The sequence below is a fragment of the Agelaius phoeniceus genome, chromosome 7 (assembly GCF_051311805.1).
Source record: "Agelaius phoeniceus isolate bAgePho1 chromosome 7, bAgePho1.hap1, whole genome shotgun sequence".
NCBI lineage: Eukaryota > Metazoa > Chordata > Aves > Passeriformes > Icteridae > Agelaius > Agelaius phoeniceus.
The window spans coordinates 26,247,800-26,267,421 of NC_135271.1; the positions used below are offsets into that span (position 1 = coordinate 26,247,800).

Below are 19,622 nucleotides of genomic sequence, written 5' to 3' on the forward strand. Positions count from 1 at the left end.
CCTTCTACCTGGTCTTGCAAATAAATTAGTGCCAGGGGTCTCCTGAAATGAAAAGTCTATTTGAGCAAGTCACTTTCCAGGATGAAAGTGATGAGATCTTAGGACAAGATGTGGCTGAAGATATTTGGGGAAGAACAGCTAATAGTGACTGGAAAAACAAACCACTGCCAATACTGAGTATACCAGAGATGTGTCACTCTATCTCTGCAGCTCCAGAAACTGTGTCACATTGCTGCAGTGCATCCACACAAAGCTCCCCCTGAAATTATGGCCAGTGCACAAATGGGTTTGACTGAATTTCCCTCTGTAAAGAAAGGAAACTAAATGTAGTCTTTTGGATTTTCACAGTGATCATTTTTTAAAGATCCAAAATTCAGTTCTCTCTCAGGCAACAATGTAAGTGATAATTCTATTTTATTGCACATTGATGAAAACATTTACACTTTAAGAATTATTAAATCAGATCTAGCATGTAATTATTCTGTAATGAGCATTAACTGCATATAAAGTATTAGGTGTGGAAGGACATTTCAACATTTTCAATATTTACATTAAAATGCCCTTTTTCTATCTCTATAAGCAAAAGATGTCACTTCTGAAATAGCTGAATTTTCAGTGTAAAATGAGAAATGTTGTCATGGAGGAAGTAAAAATAGGTTAAAAATAATCTGAAAGGTAAGTGACTACTTGTTGCTTTTTTATGCCTCACTCTGTAACGTAGATAACATGAACTCCAAAGATCTGAGAAGTGCTTTCCAGCCTGACCCAGAGAAATGCCTGATGCAGCCCCCTGGGTCATCCTGGGGCTCCTCCAGTTTGGTATCAAGCACAGCCTTTATACCTGAAGAGTCAGTATAGTCATATCAAGAAGGTCATTGCAAGAAGAGAACTTTTCAGGAAAAATCTGAATCAAAAAGTACAAGTAGCAAAAGGAAACAAACTGAGTTTCTTTTCCCACCTCACTCTGCCACTCACCTCCCTCAGTATTTTAAACATATTGTGGTCTTGATTCTTTTATGTAAAGCAGTTCTCAAGACTGCAAAACTTTTCATACTCTGCTGTCATTTCACTGTGATGTTAAAGACCAAACTTCTGTCATTACACTATAGCAATGGGATCTTTTGAAGTGGTAATGTTTGCCACTATGCTTAAAATTCTAGTATTGTTTGGATAAATGTACGGAAAATAACCACTATTTGTATTTTAAGTGAATAATGTGCCAGAACCTCAGCATTTTTATGAATGAGTAACCTCATAGTTTTCAGAGACAGTTAAGACTGTATTTATTTGTAGAGTTGTTTGCAAAATGGTTGCCATAGCTTTGGTTCCTTTTTTTAGTCCACACTTTCCCTGCAGTGACTTTTCCAAAAACTGACCATAACAGAGACAATGTCCACTAGCATTTATTTGCATCATCCCTCTTCCTGTTGTTTACACCTCATTCCAGTTCATGCCACCTTTTCTTCCCCATTTAAATGGCCATTTTCCAACTCATCTTCACCAGTGAAATTTCTTCCTCTTGGTTTTGAAGGTATGGTCAGATAGAAAAGCATTGGTTCTCCTGTCTCCAGGAAGATGATGAAAAACCTTGCTTTACAAATTGCCAGTGCATCTGCTGTGACTGGGACCCATGTTGACTTTATTTTCCCTTGTAATCATATTGAGTGAGCTGAAGGAAAAAGAAGGGCAGCAAGAGAGTATTAATAGATTATTGTGGAGTGTGATAGATATTAAGGCCTGTAACTGTGCTGCAGAAAATCACTCATTTACTTGCCTTTCAGTAAGAGTCTCTAGAAATAGAAGCATTTTACATTATTTTGTTCCTAAGGATATAAAAATATATACATTCTAATTGCACTTTGGAGAAGGAAAATTAATAAAGACAACTGCGCCATTCCCCATTAGTGGAAATGCCTGCAGTTAACCTGCCTCAAGCACTTTCAATATCACTGAATCCCTTGGGTGGGATTTTCCAAAGTGCCAGCATTAGCTCAGCCCTGCTCCCATTAAAATCAATTACTGACTTCAGCCTGGGAGTAGAGTCCAGAGAGTCCCTGTGGTGCCCTGTATGTTGGAAGATGCTAATCTGTGTGTGTGTTGTTCCTTCCCTATTTTTATGTGCATGGCTGCACAGGTGCTCTGATACATTCATGAGGGGCAGGGTTTGCCTCAGAGGACTTGAAAAGGAACCAGAAAAGTAACTGTGCAGAATAAAGAGTAATGGAGGGTAGCAGAGATCATGGAGGCAAGAGGAGCTTCACATAAGATGAAATTTCATCAAGTGTGTACTGAAGTCAGCTAATTGCAGCCTCTATGCCCCAATTCATAGAGAAAAATCTTCCAGAACACGTTTTCAATATGATTTCACACAATATATTTTCTGTCTATGGAATCCAATTGTCATGGGCAGTCATCAAGGCAAAGACTTTAGAATTAAAAAAGGGATTTAAGAGGCTTTGCGAGCAAAGACAACATTTGCAGCTGTATGCACCAGATTACAACAATGCAGGGGACAAACAAGCTTCCTGCTTCAGCAGCATAAGCTGATTGCTTTGAGGGTCGACAAGAAATGGTTTTTTGGCATGTGTTGGCCATGCTGATTTATTGAGATGTGTGATGGGGTGGTCTTCATTAAAAAGACTGATAATGATAATGAATGCTAAAGATAGATTATTTGCTAGTCTGCAATGCTGACATTTCCATGAAAAGAGTATCAATAGTAAGTCTGAAGTCTCCTCCCAAGCAAGGGACTGATTTGGCATTGATGAGAGCAGGATTCAGACCTTGGCTATGAACAAGGTTTCCTTTCTGGCTCTAAGGAAGTAGCTAATTCTCTCATCACCTGAGAAAGACAATGAATGCTTCTCTGGTTCTTAGTGGTGGAATGAAGGGAAAGTGCATAAAGAAAAGAGTGGTTATATTTTCATCCACAGACATTCTATGCTTTGGATTCAGAGCTGTCATCCCACTGTAATTCAGGAGTACTTCAGCTGGAATTAGTCAAGATTTTTTCTTATTTACACTGATTAAATGAGTCCAGAAAATGGTATTTTCATTCCAGTGTTTGTGCTGGTGCTCCTCTGAACCTTTTCCTCCCTGCAAATAGCAGCAGCCTTCCCACCAAACAGTAGCCCTGAGGAAGCTTAGTGGCCTTAACCTAGAACATGAGGAGTTTCTACAATGTATTATGTATCTGGGGTTTCAAGCTGGCTGGCTTGAAACCCCAGAAGCTCCTGTCCAAGTCTGCATTCCTATTACAGACTACTGCTGTCATCATACCAGTTGCTGCAATGTCAGAACCCCTTCAAGACATCCTTGTTTATGGACAGTAGATAAGATCTGAGAGAAGACATTTTTAACGTAAGTCTGGATGAACTGAATTATTGATGTTAATGGCTATGGGTGCTATACCTGTTACTAAGAAATACTGTAATACTTTGTCAGAATTCCCATTTGGAAATGCCATTATAGCTAGGGGAGCAGCAATAGATACAGTATAGATTGAGCAAGCTATTGATGAACAGGAAAGGCTATTTAAGGATTTTGTGCCTTGAGCCTGGTAGCTGGCAAAAGAAATTCATAAAGAAGCAGGTGAAAAGAGTCAGACTGCTCTTCTCCTTGCTAGAGCTGGCAGGCACCACGGGTGCTCTAGGTTCCATGATGGACATGCATGGACATTTAGATGTACCTGTACATGCACACACATATAGTTTTGATTGACAGTCTAGGTCAGATCCGGCAGGTCTTCACCAAAATATCAAATTTCTACTGCACAAGCCATTGAGTTTTCTTAGGTCCAACAGAGCAATCAAGATGAGAGGTTTTTGTTAATTTTGAACTCTCATATTTCCAGCCCTTGCTTGGTGTGTCCTTCATGGAAATTCTCCCAACTGTCTAATGATCCAGAAGCCTATGTAACCTTTGCTTATTTATGTTTTCTTATTCAGGATTATTTAAATACATTAAATTAAACCCTTGAAGGATTCAAAATTAAGCTCAGCTGCAAACAGTGCTCAGCTATAAGTAAAATTGAGATTGATAGGCAGCATTTGGAAGAAGAAAGGGTCAGTAGCCACGGAATTATTGCCCTGATTAAAAAAATTACCAATTTTATCCTTTTTTATCTCAATACAGATATACATTTAAACCAACATTTTAACCTTCTCAAAAGGTTTCACTTATTTTTTTTTAATCCATTACCTGTTAATTTCATTGGCAGATGACAAAATTTCCTGTACTGCTTTGAACACCTTACCCAACATCTGCTGCAGGTATGCATTCTTTCCTTGGCCTGGGGGATGATTTTACATTAGTAACTTAGGTCTGTAGTTGGATAGTGGTTCTATAGGATGCACACAGACCCAATCTGGTTCTCAAGCTTCAAATGGTCTAGCTCTGACCTCTACCCTGCATTAAATCAACTCTGCTGTCTATTGTCTGCTCAGGCTCAGGGACTACTTAGCAAGTTTGATATAAGGGAATAATATTTCCACATGCCAAAAGCAGAGTTTGCAGTAGTCTGCAGCCTCCTTTTGCTTTTGAGAGAATTTCATAGCTGAGGGTATGAAGGTTTGCACACTCCATGGCTGTGCAGTTCCTGAGCTGCAGTGGTGCAGAACATGAGTTTTGGCAGCGCTTCTGTTCTGGGTCAGCTGCCACAGAGCTGCCATAAGGAACCTGGCCATGGCACGCCCAAGCTGCTCCTTGCATTGCCCATGCACTCCCCGTGCTTCCTCTGGCCATCTCAAACCTGCTTCTGGGGGAGGTGTTGTCATTCTAATCCCTTCAGGGTCACGAAGGATCAGTAGGAAAGTGTGGTGGGATTAATACAAACTCCAGACGAAGTTTAACCTGCTGATAACATCAGATACATAGGCTCTGCCAGCTCACTCTCACTGCTGATATGCAGCAAGTGCAGAACAGCACTGAAAACTTACCACTTTTATTAAATAATGTGATCCCAGACACCTCTTAATTGTGGAACTTCACACACCATGAAGCAATGCATCAGTAGCAGTCTAGAATTTGGAACAGTTGGATTAAAAATATTTTATTTGCAACTCCAGATGACTACTGTAGTCTCTTGGTGATGAACGCATGTATTTTTACTCCATATTGATAATTTATATATTTCTGCATCCATAACTTTGATCTTAACTTGTCTGGGATGTTGTTAATTCGCAACATTTTATTATGTTGTCCAGAATTTTTAAGTGATTACTTGTTAAGGTGAATTTATATAGCAAAGATTTTAGATGTTAGAATTAAATGGGTGAACTTTCTTTTTTCAAATTACTTATTTGTATGTACACATGAAAATAATTTTCTCCATGTACTAGCTTGTATTTTAAACAGATCTTCATGTGGCTGTTGACCTAGCTTGTAATCTCATTGTTAGTACTTACAGTAGTAGAACAACAAGCGCCATTTTGCATAATTGCTCACATTTATGGAAAATACTGTACTTTGACTGAAGTTTTGTGCCTGTCAAATACTGACAGATAAAGGCTGATGTAAAACACGCCTGTGCCCTGTCACAACAGACAGCGGTGGTAGCACAGGGGAGAAGCGCGTTCCCGGCGGAAGGCAGAGTGCATATCGCCTCTTCTGCTCTGTAGCTTGGAGCCCCAAGGCAATAAACTGTGTTTAAGCGAACCTCCCCTCCTACAGCACTACCTGCAGCAGCAAGCAATGCGTTTATCCCATTTTGTAACTAATTTTAAAAATGGTGATTTTTATCATGGTGAAGCTGTGGTAGGATGAGAAACGGAGGCAAACTCTCCGCCGGGCCAGAGCGTAGCCGAGGCGCGCGGTCCGCGGCTGGCCCAGGGTCAGCGGGACACAAGACCGAGGATTTCGGTAGGATTTGGTAATTTGCTGACAACAGAGACCTTCGGTGATCGGAACAGGGAACGTCCCGCAGCTCCTTTACCTGCGGACGGAACCGCAGCCCCAAGCTGCCCGGAGCGCGGGCAGCGCCCGCCGAGAGCGCGCCGGCCACCGCCCAGCGCGGGCAGACCCGCTCAGCGAGCAATGGCACCGCGGGGATCGACCGGCACCGCAGGGATCGATGGGCCCCGTGGGGATCGGCACCGCAGGGATCGGCTCCGCGAGGATCGAACGGCTCCGCGCGCGCCAGCCGCCCCTCGCGCGCCCAACGGCCCCCCGCGCGCCCAACCGTCCCCCGCGCGCCCAACGGCCGCTCGCGCGCCCAACCGTCCCCCGCGTGCCCAACGGCCGCTCGCGCGCCCAACGGCCGCTCCGGCGCTGCGGGTCCGTCGCCGCCCCCCGTGGCTGGCGCCGGTCCCGGCAGGGCGGGGCGAGGCGCGGCCCGCGCGCCGGAAGTGAGCGGCGGGGGGAGCCTGGAGCGGTGGCGGTGCTGGGGCGGCAGCGGCGTGCGGGGAGCGGCGTCTCCGCTGCTGGGCAGGGACGCGCCTCCCTCGGCCGCCGGGCGGAGGCGGTTCCGCGCTCGACGGAAACAAGGAACGGGAAAGGAAGGGAGCGGCGAAAGGAACCGGTATCGGTGGCCACCATTAGTGGAGGCAGGAGGAGCAGCAGCAGCCGCCGCCGCCGAGGGGGTCTGCAGGCGGAGCGGACCGGGGTGCCGCCGCCGGCAGAGAGCAGGAGCGAACCAGGCGCCTCGCCCCTCTGTTCTGTGGGGCGTCGCCGCTGCCCGCCGGGGCTCCCCCGGAGCCGGGGCGAGGTAAGTGGCGGAGACGCCTTCGTTTCCCTCTTTTCTGAGGGGCGGCGGTGGCAGAGCCGACGGGCGGCGTTTCCTGCCGCGTCCCCTCGGCCCCCGAGCCACCGCCGGGGTTGGGCGGGAGCACCGGAGCGAAGGGTGCGGGAGGGGCGCGCGTTTACCGGCCCGCGCCTGTGCCCTGCGCCCCTCCACGCCCCAGGCACCATCGGGTGTGTTTTTCTAGAGAGGCTCTGATGACTGGTGGAGGATTCTGGTATGTGTGTGCCCCCCGGGTTTTCCCCGAATGAGGCATGCCTCGGGAGAGGCTGGGAAGTCAGCCGGGGATGCGCGAGGGATGTAGTGTGTGGCATCCAGACAATGTCAGCTTGGGTGAGTCTCCGCCCTGTGCAGCCGCAGGCAGTCGGGTCTCCGGCGCAGGCATCGCCGAGGCGCGCGCTGCCACCCGCGGAACAAAACGCGCAAATCCTCGTTCCTGCTGCAGGAAGGAATGGTGGGTTAAAAACCCAACACCAAACCTATTAAAAACCCAACACCAAACCTATTAAAAACCCAACACCTGAAACCTGTTAAGCTTTTTAGCCATACGACCTACAGAAGGCAGACTGGTTTGCAAAGAGCCTCACAAGCAAGCTTGATGCCTGCGTTGGTTTTAATGAAACTGGGAGTGTGGTATATTATTTTTTCTGCATGGGGAAAATCATTGATGGTGGAAGGGAAAGGAGGAGTGTCTATATACACGAGTGTCACATGACCTTGTAAAATTCATATGGCTATACTTATTTTTCTCCTGCACTAATGCTGGTTATCTTAAGAAGCCACTGACTTACCTGTATATTTTGGAAGATTTTGTTTCTTTTGGATTTGTTATCTTGTAGGGCAGAAAACAATTGCCTGCGTGTTTGAACACTGGATTTTGTAATTTTTACTAGTACTTGATATTTTTACTGGGCTATAGGTGTTTAGGAGGAGATGAACAGCAGCCTGTGTAGTACAATTTATTTTTTACTGGTGGATTACAGGTACACTCCATTTGGCTAGTATCTTTATATTACCATTCATGTGATGGGTGGATGTTTTGTGAGACTGTAGAATCACACCCACTCCGTTTTGAACAAATTGTCTCTTTTTGTCTGTTCCGCCTAGTGGCCTTCAGACATGGATACATTAGTTTGTTAAATACCTTAGAGAAGAAGAATCAATTGCTTAATTCTAGATGTTTATTGAAACAATATGTCTAGAACAACAAATCTTCCAGTTTTATTGTCTTTAATCAGCTTTTCTCTGCTGAGAAGTATCCTGTTATAACAGAGGAATGGTAAAAATACTTGATAAATCATCTTGAAGAACAAAAGTCTTGGTCATAATCTAGGGAATACTTTCCACATAAGATCTATAAAGATCTAAACATATCCATACTTAGTACACTGATATCATTCTTGGTGGGTGTGGTGGATAGTGGAACACAGAACTGGTTTTCTGCACCTAAGTTGGTCTGTGATTTTTCGTATCACTGGATGATACTCGAAGTACCGTACAAAAATCCGTGTTACAGAAGATTTTTGTTTTCATACACCAGAAAGGTAAGTGGCACCAAGGAATTTATTTATTGCCCTTGTACAGTTTTCATTTTCAGATAGATATTTCCTTAAAATGGCTTGATTTTTATGCTCAGATGATGTGCAATGAGGCATCCTTCTACCACTGATTCTCTGACTCAGCATGTGGTGACAGTGAGAAAAGTATTAGTAAGAGATAAACCACAGTTAAGGAAAGCAATGCAGTGCACTGGCTATTAATTTCTTGAAAGGGTACAAAAATAATGTGAAAGAGAACACTGACAAATGTTATATAATCTTCAATCTGCCTTCCTTGCATAGTATCTTGAGACTACTGCCTTCAGGTTTGAATTTAAAGTCGTTTTTTTTACAATGGAGTAGTGTATTGACATAAACTGTTTGCAGCTTTCTGTGTGTTGGAGTCTGTTCCTTTCTTAGTGAAGTAAGCCTGGGTACAGAGAACACTTGTTGGTTTAAAGTATTGTGTGGAACTGCTGCGATGCCCTTGGTAGGTAATGGTTCTCTGAGGCTGGTTTTAAGAGGCATTGTTTTTCCAAAGGGTGTCTCAGAGTTCTGGCTATCGGAATATATGGGTATTGCCTTGTTTCCCCCAAACCACGAATCTTCTTTAGCAGTTGCTTCTTTATTTGAATTTGGTCCTTTGTCTATTCCTTCAGCATTAAGGTTTTCAATAGAATCAACTGGCTTTTCTAGCTAGAAACAGTTAATTCTTTGTGCTTTAAATTGTAGATCTTTATCCTGCGTTAGTCTCATCTTTACTGGCCATACTTGCCTTCCTTCTTCAAATGTTTTTCAGCCGCTGGAGAGGGAAGTAAAAACCTATCAAACTGGGACAGAGTTAAATCTGAGTGACTAAGCCAGTTAGGTAAATACTAGGAAGAATGGTACTGAAGATTGCAGCCATTAAGTAATTTACATCACCTTCTTAATAGAAAAGGACTTCAAATCACTCGTGTTACAAATAAAGCCAAAGGTTGCAAAATAATCACACTCTGCCTTTTCTGTTATATTAAACAATAGTTTTATTATGGAATTTTCAGGTAGAACTGAAATAATGTACTTCACAACTTTCCATTAATATTTGTTCACACTGAGGATCCTCCTGATTAAATCTAGAATTTGTTACAAACACTTACCAAAGCCAGAAATGTCCAGTTTCTGTTTCTGACCCCAACAATAAGCCATTTTGCCAAGTTTCACACTCTTTCTCTGCAATTGCTGGAAGAAAATGTGTTGGTTTACAGCAGAATCAGGCAATGTCAGATAAACAAGCCTTATAAAAAGATGCAATCCAGATCTGTTTTATTGCTAAGAGTTAATAATACATTGAAATGACACCACACTGCTGAGTAGTCAGGTTTTACCTGTTTCTATGTGGAGTGTTAATTTTGTTTCAAAAAATGTAATTTATGAAACAACAGTTGACATATTGAGTAAGTCCTCTTAAGAATTCAAAAAATACGTTGGATAATTGGCAGTCACAGATTTTGAGTGAGCACACGCACGGAATGTTTTCTACCTTTAGGAATGTCTGCTGGGTTAGGTAATGCCAGTAAGGAAACTTGCACTATAATTGCCCTTTATACTTGTTCTTCAGATTAGCAAGGGATTTAAATTTCTCTTGTTAATCTCCCAAGTGTTATCATCGCTTTAAGAAAGTGTCCATTGAAAATGGTATATTAGTTTTTATATGTTAATACTAGAAATTAGAAATAATTACCCAATTAAACAAATGAGTCCCTGTGAGAAAGAACTGAAATTCATTAATGATAGAGGTTCCTTCTAATCCTTCATATAGAAAAATTGTATAAAGACTAAGAAAAGTATCTGTAGAATATTTGTATGCTACTATGCTACTTGATCCAGATATATTGACTGATATTTTCTGACATTTTAGTGAATTAAAATCACTTCTCTGCTTTGTTCCAAGTAGGACTTTTAGTTATTTTCTATGTCCAGCTTTAGCAGAAGTGTTTCGTGTAAGATGTTAAATAGATTGTTTGTTGAACTTGTTGTTTAAAATCCATCTGTTAGTGAAGAGCTCTTGAAATGTCTTGGCCTGCAGGCTACCTCTGTACTTGTATTGTACGGAGGAGGATGATGTACATAAGGATTTGAAATTGTCCTGATGTTAAATATTAGGAAAATAATTTGTTGCCATCCTATATCTTAATTAGTTGGATTTTAGGGGGTGTGGGGGAGGGAGGCCTGCAGGTGGGGAAGGAATTCAAGGGATGGTACAAAAATAGTCACAGAACATAATTTTTACCCCATTACTGAATTTCTAGTCTCAAAAATCCGTCAAAATAATTTTAATAAATGTTATTAAAAAGGTGGTTGAATCTTCCTTGCCTCTGGTCTTTTCAAGACACCAGTGTGTAAGGTGAAAGTTCTTATACGGAAATATTACAGGGAGTCTGGTGAGGGAATTACTATCCACAGTAGTAAAACTGTTTTATTTACTTAAGTAAATATTATAGTGTTCAAGAACTTAGGTTGCTGGTAAAATTGCACTGATCTTGCATAGCATAAATGGTAAACTGCATGTAGATTGTTCTTACCTTCTGTGAAAATTATCTGAATTATCATCCCTTATTGCAATGTTATCATTGTGTTGTTCTAATTATTGTATTTGACATCTGCTGAAATGGTCATGTACAGTGTGAGGGTACTGTCAAGTGTTTAGAATGCCAAGTTGTGTTCATATACAAACACCTCACTCTTTTCCACTGTTTATTACAACAGAATAGCTGATTTCTAGCAGATCAGGATTAGAAAGAAATAGGAGCAAGAGGTGACATCACTTTCCAGTTTTGTGACTGCTAAGTTTTATTACTTGTGTCAGTATTGGACTTTCATGTAGAAAAGTCTTGGGGAAGTATAGAATCTGATCATTTTTCTCAAATGTAGATCTGATTTGAAAAGTATGCTGTCTAAAACACACATATGGAGAAGGGCTGGAGGGAAGCTCATTGGCATCCTTTATCCTCTCTGAAAACTTCACCTTTCAGAAAGTTTCAGGAGCAGTTGTTGGGGGCCTGGCAGAAACCTTTGTTCATATGACAGTGAGAGCTGAAGTCCACTGCCTACTGCTGGCACAGGGTGCTTGGCTGCTGCCAGTGCTGTGATTGTCTCATTGTCCTTCCCTTTTCCCAGAGACTTAGCAGCAGTTCAGAGTTGGTAGGACTTGTGGTATTCCTCGTGTCTTTTTGTCCTGGTTAAAGTAAATTTTAAAAGAGTGAAACTGTGATGTGCTTACAGTTAACATGTGCAGTAAGTTACTCGTAGTTACTTTAATCATTGCCTTCTTGGCTCTTCAGTAGGAAGCAACAGTTTACTCCCAAAGCTCCAAGTAGAGCTTGTTGCTTGATACATGGGTTGATTTAATCTCAATGCAAATTCTGTTGTTATGTTCCCACTTTTCTGCTTTAAGAACAGCCATCTGTAGCACAGAAAAGGTAGTTTATTCTGTCATCATGGTCTTAGCGTGTGAACTTGGTTATAGATGCCTGGTAAAATTGCTCCCCCATTTAAAGCTATTTTTGAGCTAGTAGTGTCTTCTGCTATTGAGCAGTTGTGTACCAGTGACTTGTGAAAAATTCTGCTGATTATTTGAGGAAGTACTGTAAACTTGTCAAGGATTATTCTGCACAAACTTACACTTCATTTTCTGAAATCCAGTTGGTCATGCTGAAAGGAAAAAATGTTTTTGGAAGTGTCCAAAAGACTTAATTGTGAACCTTACTAAAACTGTAATTGGCAAATGTCCATTACCTGCTTGTAAAATTGTATTTTAAAGGCTGTATCATTGAATAGTGTTAGAAGTGCAAATAATGAGTATGTATCAAGCATTGATGATAAAATAGTCCCATCTCAAATGGTTGAATTCTTGCTCTGATATCCTCTTTACAGTTAAATCCTTTCAATATATGTAATTAAATTGCCTGCTAAGTGCAACAGTAAATGTTGAATAAATCATTGCATAATGTGAAAAATGCTAACTTTACAACATAGAATTCATAATATGGCTTTTTTTGTGTATGTAGAATTTTATTCTTCTTGCAATTTAGACATTATGCTAAGATGGTTTTGCTCAATTGTATTGTTTCAATCAGTGATGAAAAAAGCCTAGTGCTTTTTTGATGTCTGGATTTCTTTTAAATAGTTCCATTGATTGTTATGGTAAAATATTCTCTCTAAAATGCTGATTTGATTGGTTTAATCACTGGGAAAGTATATTGAAACTATGTTTGACAGATTTTTCTCTCTGTCAAAGGTCCTGTAGATTTGGAGAGGTATTCTTATGTTTATCTGAAGTTGCTGAATTGATCCTTGTGGTACAGCAGTATTGAAAAGATGTGATGTCGTTACAGGCTTGGAGTTGCTGTAGAAGCTAGCATTAGCCAAACAAATGTGCAGGTTCTTTGAAAGAAATTAAGTTCCCCATGTGCTGTATATATACTTGTTCAGGTCATTAATCTCTGTACAGATGCATTTGCTAAGCCTGGAATAGTCCCTGTTTTCATCTCTGACACAGCTGGCCCAGTCTCAAGAACTGTATGTTTCACTCGGTGGGCTTTTTTTTCCTTTCTTGTAGGTCCCTTAAAGAGATTAGTAAGAGGAGAAGAGCAGTGGAGCCCAGAGACCTTTTCCCTCCTTACACTTTTCTTGACAGAATTATCCTTCGGTAGCTTTAGAGATCACTAACCTATTGTGCATTAAAAATACTCATAAAAAAGCCAGAGATGGGCAATATTAAATCCATGTAAATTCTGTGATCCAGTTAACAGCATAATCCACAGCGTGCCAAAATGATAAAATTGAAGAGGTGATGTGTTGGGAGCTGCTGAAAGAAGAGAAGCTACACCCTTCTATACATCTTCCTAGATCCTGATTATATATTGTTTTGCAGAATTCTGGGTTATTTTACTTCTGGGATGTAAAGTAATTTTTTAAAAAGAAGGAAAAACACCTTTCCAGGTTGCTCTTTGCATCTTACGAATATGAAAAGGCATCTGTCAAGGCTTTCAGAATTTGTTGTAGGAAATACTTTGCCTCATGATTTTGTAAATAATTTCATTTTCATATCTAGATGACTAATGTTATCTATACTTATTAAGATGAGCTGCTTTACAAAACTGGGATGGGTTCTAGCTCAGTATTGAAAATAGCAAGTTTTCAGCATGCTTTCAAGCGTCTTAGGAAGAAGACTGATTTTTGCAGCCTAATGATGATCTTCCAGAGGTGAAATTGGCATGGGAAGCTTATTAGCTTTTGCAGAAATACTCTGCTTGCATACTAATTGTCTTAATTTTAATCCCATGGGATTTTTTTCTACTTTTGTCTGAGCTCATTGCTTGCTACTCTTTTATAATTTAGAACAAGAAGTATTGAATTAGGTAAGAAGAGAAGTACTCTAACAAATGTGAAACCTTTTCATTATGACTATGACAGTGTTCCCTCAGGTTTTCTCATATTGTTGCCAGAGAGTACATAAAGATAAGATCTGAAGTTCTTAGACTGTGTTAACTTTGAGAATCTGTGTCTACAAGAACATTGTAATAAATGCAGTACCTACTCTAGATTCCTGCAGAAGCAAGGACAGTGTTTGCTGCCCAGGGAGATTTCTCCCAGTTGTTTTGTGGGAGGTACAATACTTGTGGATTGTGTCTGGACTTTAAGCCTCAGTCTTTGGTATTGCACTGTTGGCTGTTCCTCAGCAGTTTCCCACTCGTGTATGGTTCTTGATTTCATCCTGACTTGCCTGGCTCATGCCTGTGTAGTGATGAGGCATCTTGCATAGGATTTTTGATTCTATGCCAGAAGCCAAGCATTCCAAGCTGTCTTTATTTATAGAATCGTTTAGGTTGGAAAAGACCTTTAAGATCAAGTCCAACCAATAACTTAGTACTGCCAAGTCCACCACTAAACTATGCTTGAGTTGATTTTGTATATGTAAAGATCACTGGAGACTAGATGTAAGAAAAACACACACAAAATCCCCAAACATGCTAAACACCTACTTGTCCTTACCTTACTAATTTTGTTTCTTGCTCTGCTCCTTGCTGGAAGGATCACTGTGAACTTGTTTCGCCACTTAAAATCGAGTTAATCATTGTTAGAATTTGTTTCAATACACCAATGCAAGTTTGGATTTCCAAGGTGTCAGTAATCATTCTCCTTCAGAGGTGACTAAAGACTTAGTGGTTTATAGTGCATTTAAAAAAATCTCCCCATCGTGAAAAATCTCATTAGGTTGTTCTAAGCCTGTAAGTAAAAATGCCATACAAATCTCTGTTCTCAAAGGAAGTTGTCACTTAGATCTTTAATGCATGACTCAAGAGCATGACCTTTTACTTGAACATGTAAAGCTGAGTGGCTTTGACAGAAACATGGGTGGTTGCACGCTGTGTTCCTGGTGAAGCATTCTGCAAGTTGTGTGTATCAGTGCACCTTCCTGGTACTCTGGAGTTTAGTCAGTAGCATTTGTGTCTTCTAATAGATAGTTCTTCTATCTATTAAATGGAGGCATTTCATTTAGGGGTGGAGGAGGGAAGTCAGTAGTTTTCAGTCACTAGTAACCTTCCAAAGCAATAATACTGGCTGAAACTTTATCCATCCCTGAGCATGTCACAGGTCAGGAGAACAGTTCTACTGAAGCTGGGTAAGAGAAGATCACTTTTTCTTTCACCTCTACTCTGTTGTGTCTATTAATAAGTAACTTAGTGGCATGATCTGTTCTCTGGAACTGAATGGCTGTTAGATTGATGTGACTGCCACAAATAAATTATTGCCTATTGTAGAAGGAAAGAATTATGAAGAAATGTTTAGTTCTGGATTAGAGACCTCTGAGATACTTTCTAAGAAGCACAGCAAAATTGAGAAGTCTCATTTTCAGCAATTGCATGGAAGGAGAAGGGTCCCATAGAAAAGTGAGAGTGTTTTTTCGTTTCTGGCAGCTTGCAGAGCAGAAAATAGAAACAGGGAAATGAGTGAAATTTTCAAGAGGAACCACCTAGCCACATCACAGTTGTTAAAATGAGACATATACTGTCTTTATGAAGAGTGCTCTGTCAACAGCTATTCAGTTGATAGTGCAGCATTCAGCTTAACCTTTTGTGCTTCCTATCCCAGTTAGTGAAAATCAGAGATGTTCTAGTTGAAAATAAAAGAGAAAGCAAACCTCCAAAAGCACTGTCCTTGTAATTAGTGTAATTAGAATGAAACTTTCTATTTTGATACCGTTTATATCTGTTCAGCTTGAATGTGCATAAAAACTTCAGAAAGTTCTCAAAACCAACAAGTTTAAAAAAAAATCCTTGAGATTAGTTATTACTACAATATAATGAATCTTAGATTAACTTTTATCAGCTGGAATGGAATATTTCTGGAATGACTGGCCTGTATTCTGAAGTTGAAAGTCCAGCACAGAGTAAACAAAGTATTTTCAGACTATGCACTTTCAACGTCAATGATGTTTCATTTTTGAACTTTAATGACTTGGGTGCCTCTCTTTCTGCAAAGAGGTGTCATTCTTCATTCTCCTGAAGGATCAGGTAGTTAATAAATTTACAGGTATCATTAGCTTTGATAGACTGTGAGGCCTGAAAGCTTAGGAAGTGATTTTATGTGCTTATTATTTTTCCAGATAATTTTAAAGTATGTTAGCCTTGTGTAGCCTTTAGATTTAAAATACACATAGTGTACGGAAAAAACCATTCACTTGATGCAAATGACTTTGACTTAATGTACATGCTGTTTTGCTATCCTTGTCATGGAAATAGTTTAAATTGAACCTATTGTTGCTTGCTTTATGGTCTAAAGACTGATCTGAGTGCCCTACATAAGGCAAGTTATGGTATTATCTTTCACTTTTTAAATTATTCTTCATTATTTAGTACTTCTGATGAGTCATGTTTTCCAGTAATTGTTGTGAAGTGTATACTTTCTAATTTTGAAGATGACAGTGTAAATTTTGTCCTGTATAATGTGACTGTGGGCCAGCCTTGCATCTTTTACACTTCAGTGTAAAAGATGCATTAACCAGTAGAAAAATAGAACTGTATTTGCAAAACAGGAGAATGTGCTTTAAAGCAATGTCTTCCTAACACTTTATCTAGTGTCTTTATTTTGTATATGTTAATGTAACTCCTTCTGACGTTGAATTCTACCTACATTATTTTTCTAATCCTGAAGGTACATAGTCTTCCTTTTGTTTAGAATGTATATCACCTGAAACTAGGAGACCAAATTTTTTTTTTTTTTGGTGTGGTAATGCTCATTATTAACTTTCTGAGATAAGGTTAATCAGGCATGCTCTATAATACAACTCGTGAGCATTTGAGAACAACATTTCTATACACATGATTTGATGAAACATGAGAAAATGCTACAAGATATGGATGTGTCTTGTGTAGTACATTGTTCTAGTTAAAGCTGCCTAAATACTTTTTTTTCTATTTTAGAGTGAGTTGAAAAACAAGATAAAAGATTGGTTGTTCTCTTATGAAAGTGTAAAAATTGCAGCTGGCCTTATGTTGTCTGCATTCTTTTTGCCTTGAAGCGTGGAGTTAAATATTTGAGTTTACAACTGCGCATGCCTTCACTATATTACAAAGTACCAGTAGGAGTTGAGAAGGCAGAGCCTACTGATAGATTCAGCAGCTGCTGCTTCATTCCTAAAATTACTTCTGCCAGATTGCAATGAGCTCTTGGTATTTTAGCATGATTCAGGCAGTATTATTGACAGGAATATTGAACTAACATATATACAAAAGTAGGGCTTTTCTTATTTTTGCAGTATGACTAAATATTTAGTATCTGGATACTATGCATCATAAATCATTGCCTTTTATTATGTCTGTTTATTTCAAGACACTCGTAGTGAAGTATCGAACTTTTTGGAGTATAGTAATAACCAATGTTTGAAATGGTGGTAAGTACAATATAAAGTTGTTTTGGTTTTTTAGTAGAATTTGGAATATGTGGCTGGTTAACTATTTAAAATACTATATAATTAGTTCACTTTTTGAAAAGAAAACTTAAAATTTTGCCTGACATGACTCATTATGGAGACATGTAATACTGTGATGGAATCGTCTATTAAACTGAAGAGCACTGCTCTGTGAGGTAATTGAAGGTCCAGTAAAAGACACTCTTAGTTTACTTAATATTTCTGCCATAATTTATGAAGTTCTGCTTGCATCCATAATGCAATGGGTGACATTTCCTTGGGGAGAGTAGCAGCAGTTTGGTTCTGTGTCCATCAAGAATCGTTTGTGTAGCTATGTGGAACTAGTTTGAGGCTTGTATTTCAACAGTAGCAAATAGTGATGATCTTTCTGTCATTCGATGTGCATGCAGAAGCCTGATATTGAATGGCATGCAGATAGATAACTATGCAGTTTTCATATTTTATTGCCACTGTACTGCCAATATACGTTAGAGATTGTATTTAGAAAGTATGTTTGTAAATAACTGATATATTACTTTTTAAAGGTGATCAAAATAATCACTGAAATAATATCCATAACTTTGCATTCTGTAAAAAATTGATTTGTGCCCTCTCTGTATTGCTGAGCTTTTATAGTGTCTTGAGGAGCAGGACATTATTTTAAGAGAGGAAGTTAGGTCTGCCACAGAGGAAGCATTATATTATGGATTAAATGCTGTCCTTGTCATCTTTGAAACACACTTTTTCTGCTCTCTTGTTACATTCATCTTTTTTTCCCTTCATACAGTCTTCCAGTTCTTTAGTGGAGTTGCAAACAACGAGTAGTTTTGAAAATTCTCTGTAGCTCTCTTGTCCTCTTTTTGGGAATTGATCTTGGAATGTTTGCTTCTGAAATACTTCTTGATTTGAAACTGGATAGGTAGAAAAAGACTTTTTTCTGTGCCCAGTTGCTTCCTGCACTTGGGATTATGTTTGTATGCATGCACTTAGACGTTGTTGGCTAGAACTGTCCCACAGGAGATATTCTGTCCACTGAGAACTGGGCAGGATCTTTTTCTTGGTATTCCCCACCTCAAAATGCACACGGTGGGAGGTTGGATAGGATTTATGAGCTGTGTTAGTCCTGTGCTTTGTGCGTATTCTCCTCAACTGGGATGAGTTCTTAGATTATGCAGAGGAATTGAAAAAGGGGCTGAGAACTTGGTTTCTGTGACTTGATTGAATTTTTTAAAATAGAGTTTTTTAACTGTTAGGAATAATAGAGCTGGAAAGAGGTGCTGCTAGAATTGACCTTACTACTTATCACAAAGGCTGTGAATGATTCCGCAGATGTATTGCTCTTTTACTGGTTTCCTTCTGAGAGAAGGTTGTGACATCAGATGGCAAGTTGAGACCAGGAACAAACAAGGTCTTAGGATGCATCCCATTTGGTTTTTACAGGTATTGCTTTTTGAATGATGTTGTGGGGCACGCTCTGGCTTGTGGTTGAGCTGTTTCATTTCCAGAGCTCGTAAGTGGTTGCACTGAATAGAAAGAGACAGTGCCATTGAAACAGTGCTGGCAGTCAGGCATGGATTCCTGGTAGGCATTCTCAGTGGCATTGCCATGGGACCACAGCCAGGCAGTTTCCTAAATAAGCATGAGAGTCCACTGGCAGCTCTGACAGAGCAAATGCTACTTATAGCATAGTAGCACCTCATTGGTGAGTCATTCGCTGCTGATTGTTCTAGCTACTGTCCATTAAATAACGAGTTTTGGCTACTTGCTTGACTAAAATTGCCAAGTGCATGTTTGTTCATGGGCAGGCTTTCAAAGAGTGGTTATTGCACTAACTTTTCACTGGTCACAGTTATGTCAGGCTTTTGCTATACTGCTGTGTCAGAGGTTAAGATTCTAGAATTCTGTTAAACAATATAAAGACAACACAACAGCATGATCCATACCTTTGGCTTTCTGTAAGTTTAGTAAAATATAATTATTTTTAAGATTTCCTTCAATATTATGGGGAAATTGCCCAGGTAATTGCTTCTTTATCTGTTCTATTTCTATGTATCATCCTTCAAAGTCTGTTGCAAGATTTCTGTTAAATGCAGAAGAGCATTTTCAGTTGGGTGTCAAATCCAGCTGTATGAAAACAGAACTTGTTTCAGCTTCACCAGCACAATGATATCTACCTTGTGTATAAATAGTTCAGTAAAAAAAAAAGCCCAAACCAACCCTAAAATCTTAAAGATTTAATGTCTTAAAGACTTTAGTGGGACTTAAATATCTGAGAAGTGTAGCAATGGAATATGTGCCTCTTTTCTAGTGCTGTTTATGAGCAAGTGTGCAAGAAGTACACTGGTGTAAGTAAAAGGGTTTTTTCTTTTCTGACTCTCTGAACTTTTTAATA

The 19,622-nt window shown here is 39.9% G+C and overlaps 1 protein-coding gene across 3 annotated transcripts in view; it reads left to right on the forward strand.

The window, feature by feature from the left end:
* Positions 1–19,622, forward strand: part of RAPH1 (Ras association (RalGDS/AF-6) and pleckstrin homology domains 1) — a 184,430-nt gene that overhangs the window by 98,746 nt on the left and 66,062 nt on the right. Inside the window, exon 1 of one of the 3 annotated variants that reach the window (XM_077181323.1) lies at positions 6,259–6,703. The exons of 1 other annotated variant lie outside the window; for it this stretch is intronic. The gene's annotated coding sequence lies outside the window, so the exon portion shown is untranslated. Of the gene's footprint in view, positions 1–6,258; positions 6,704–19,622 lie in introns of those variants that run through there. One more of the 3 variants, XM_077181322.1, reaches the window with a different exon arrangement.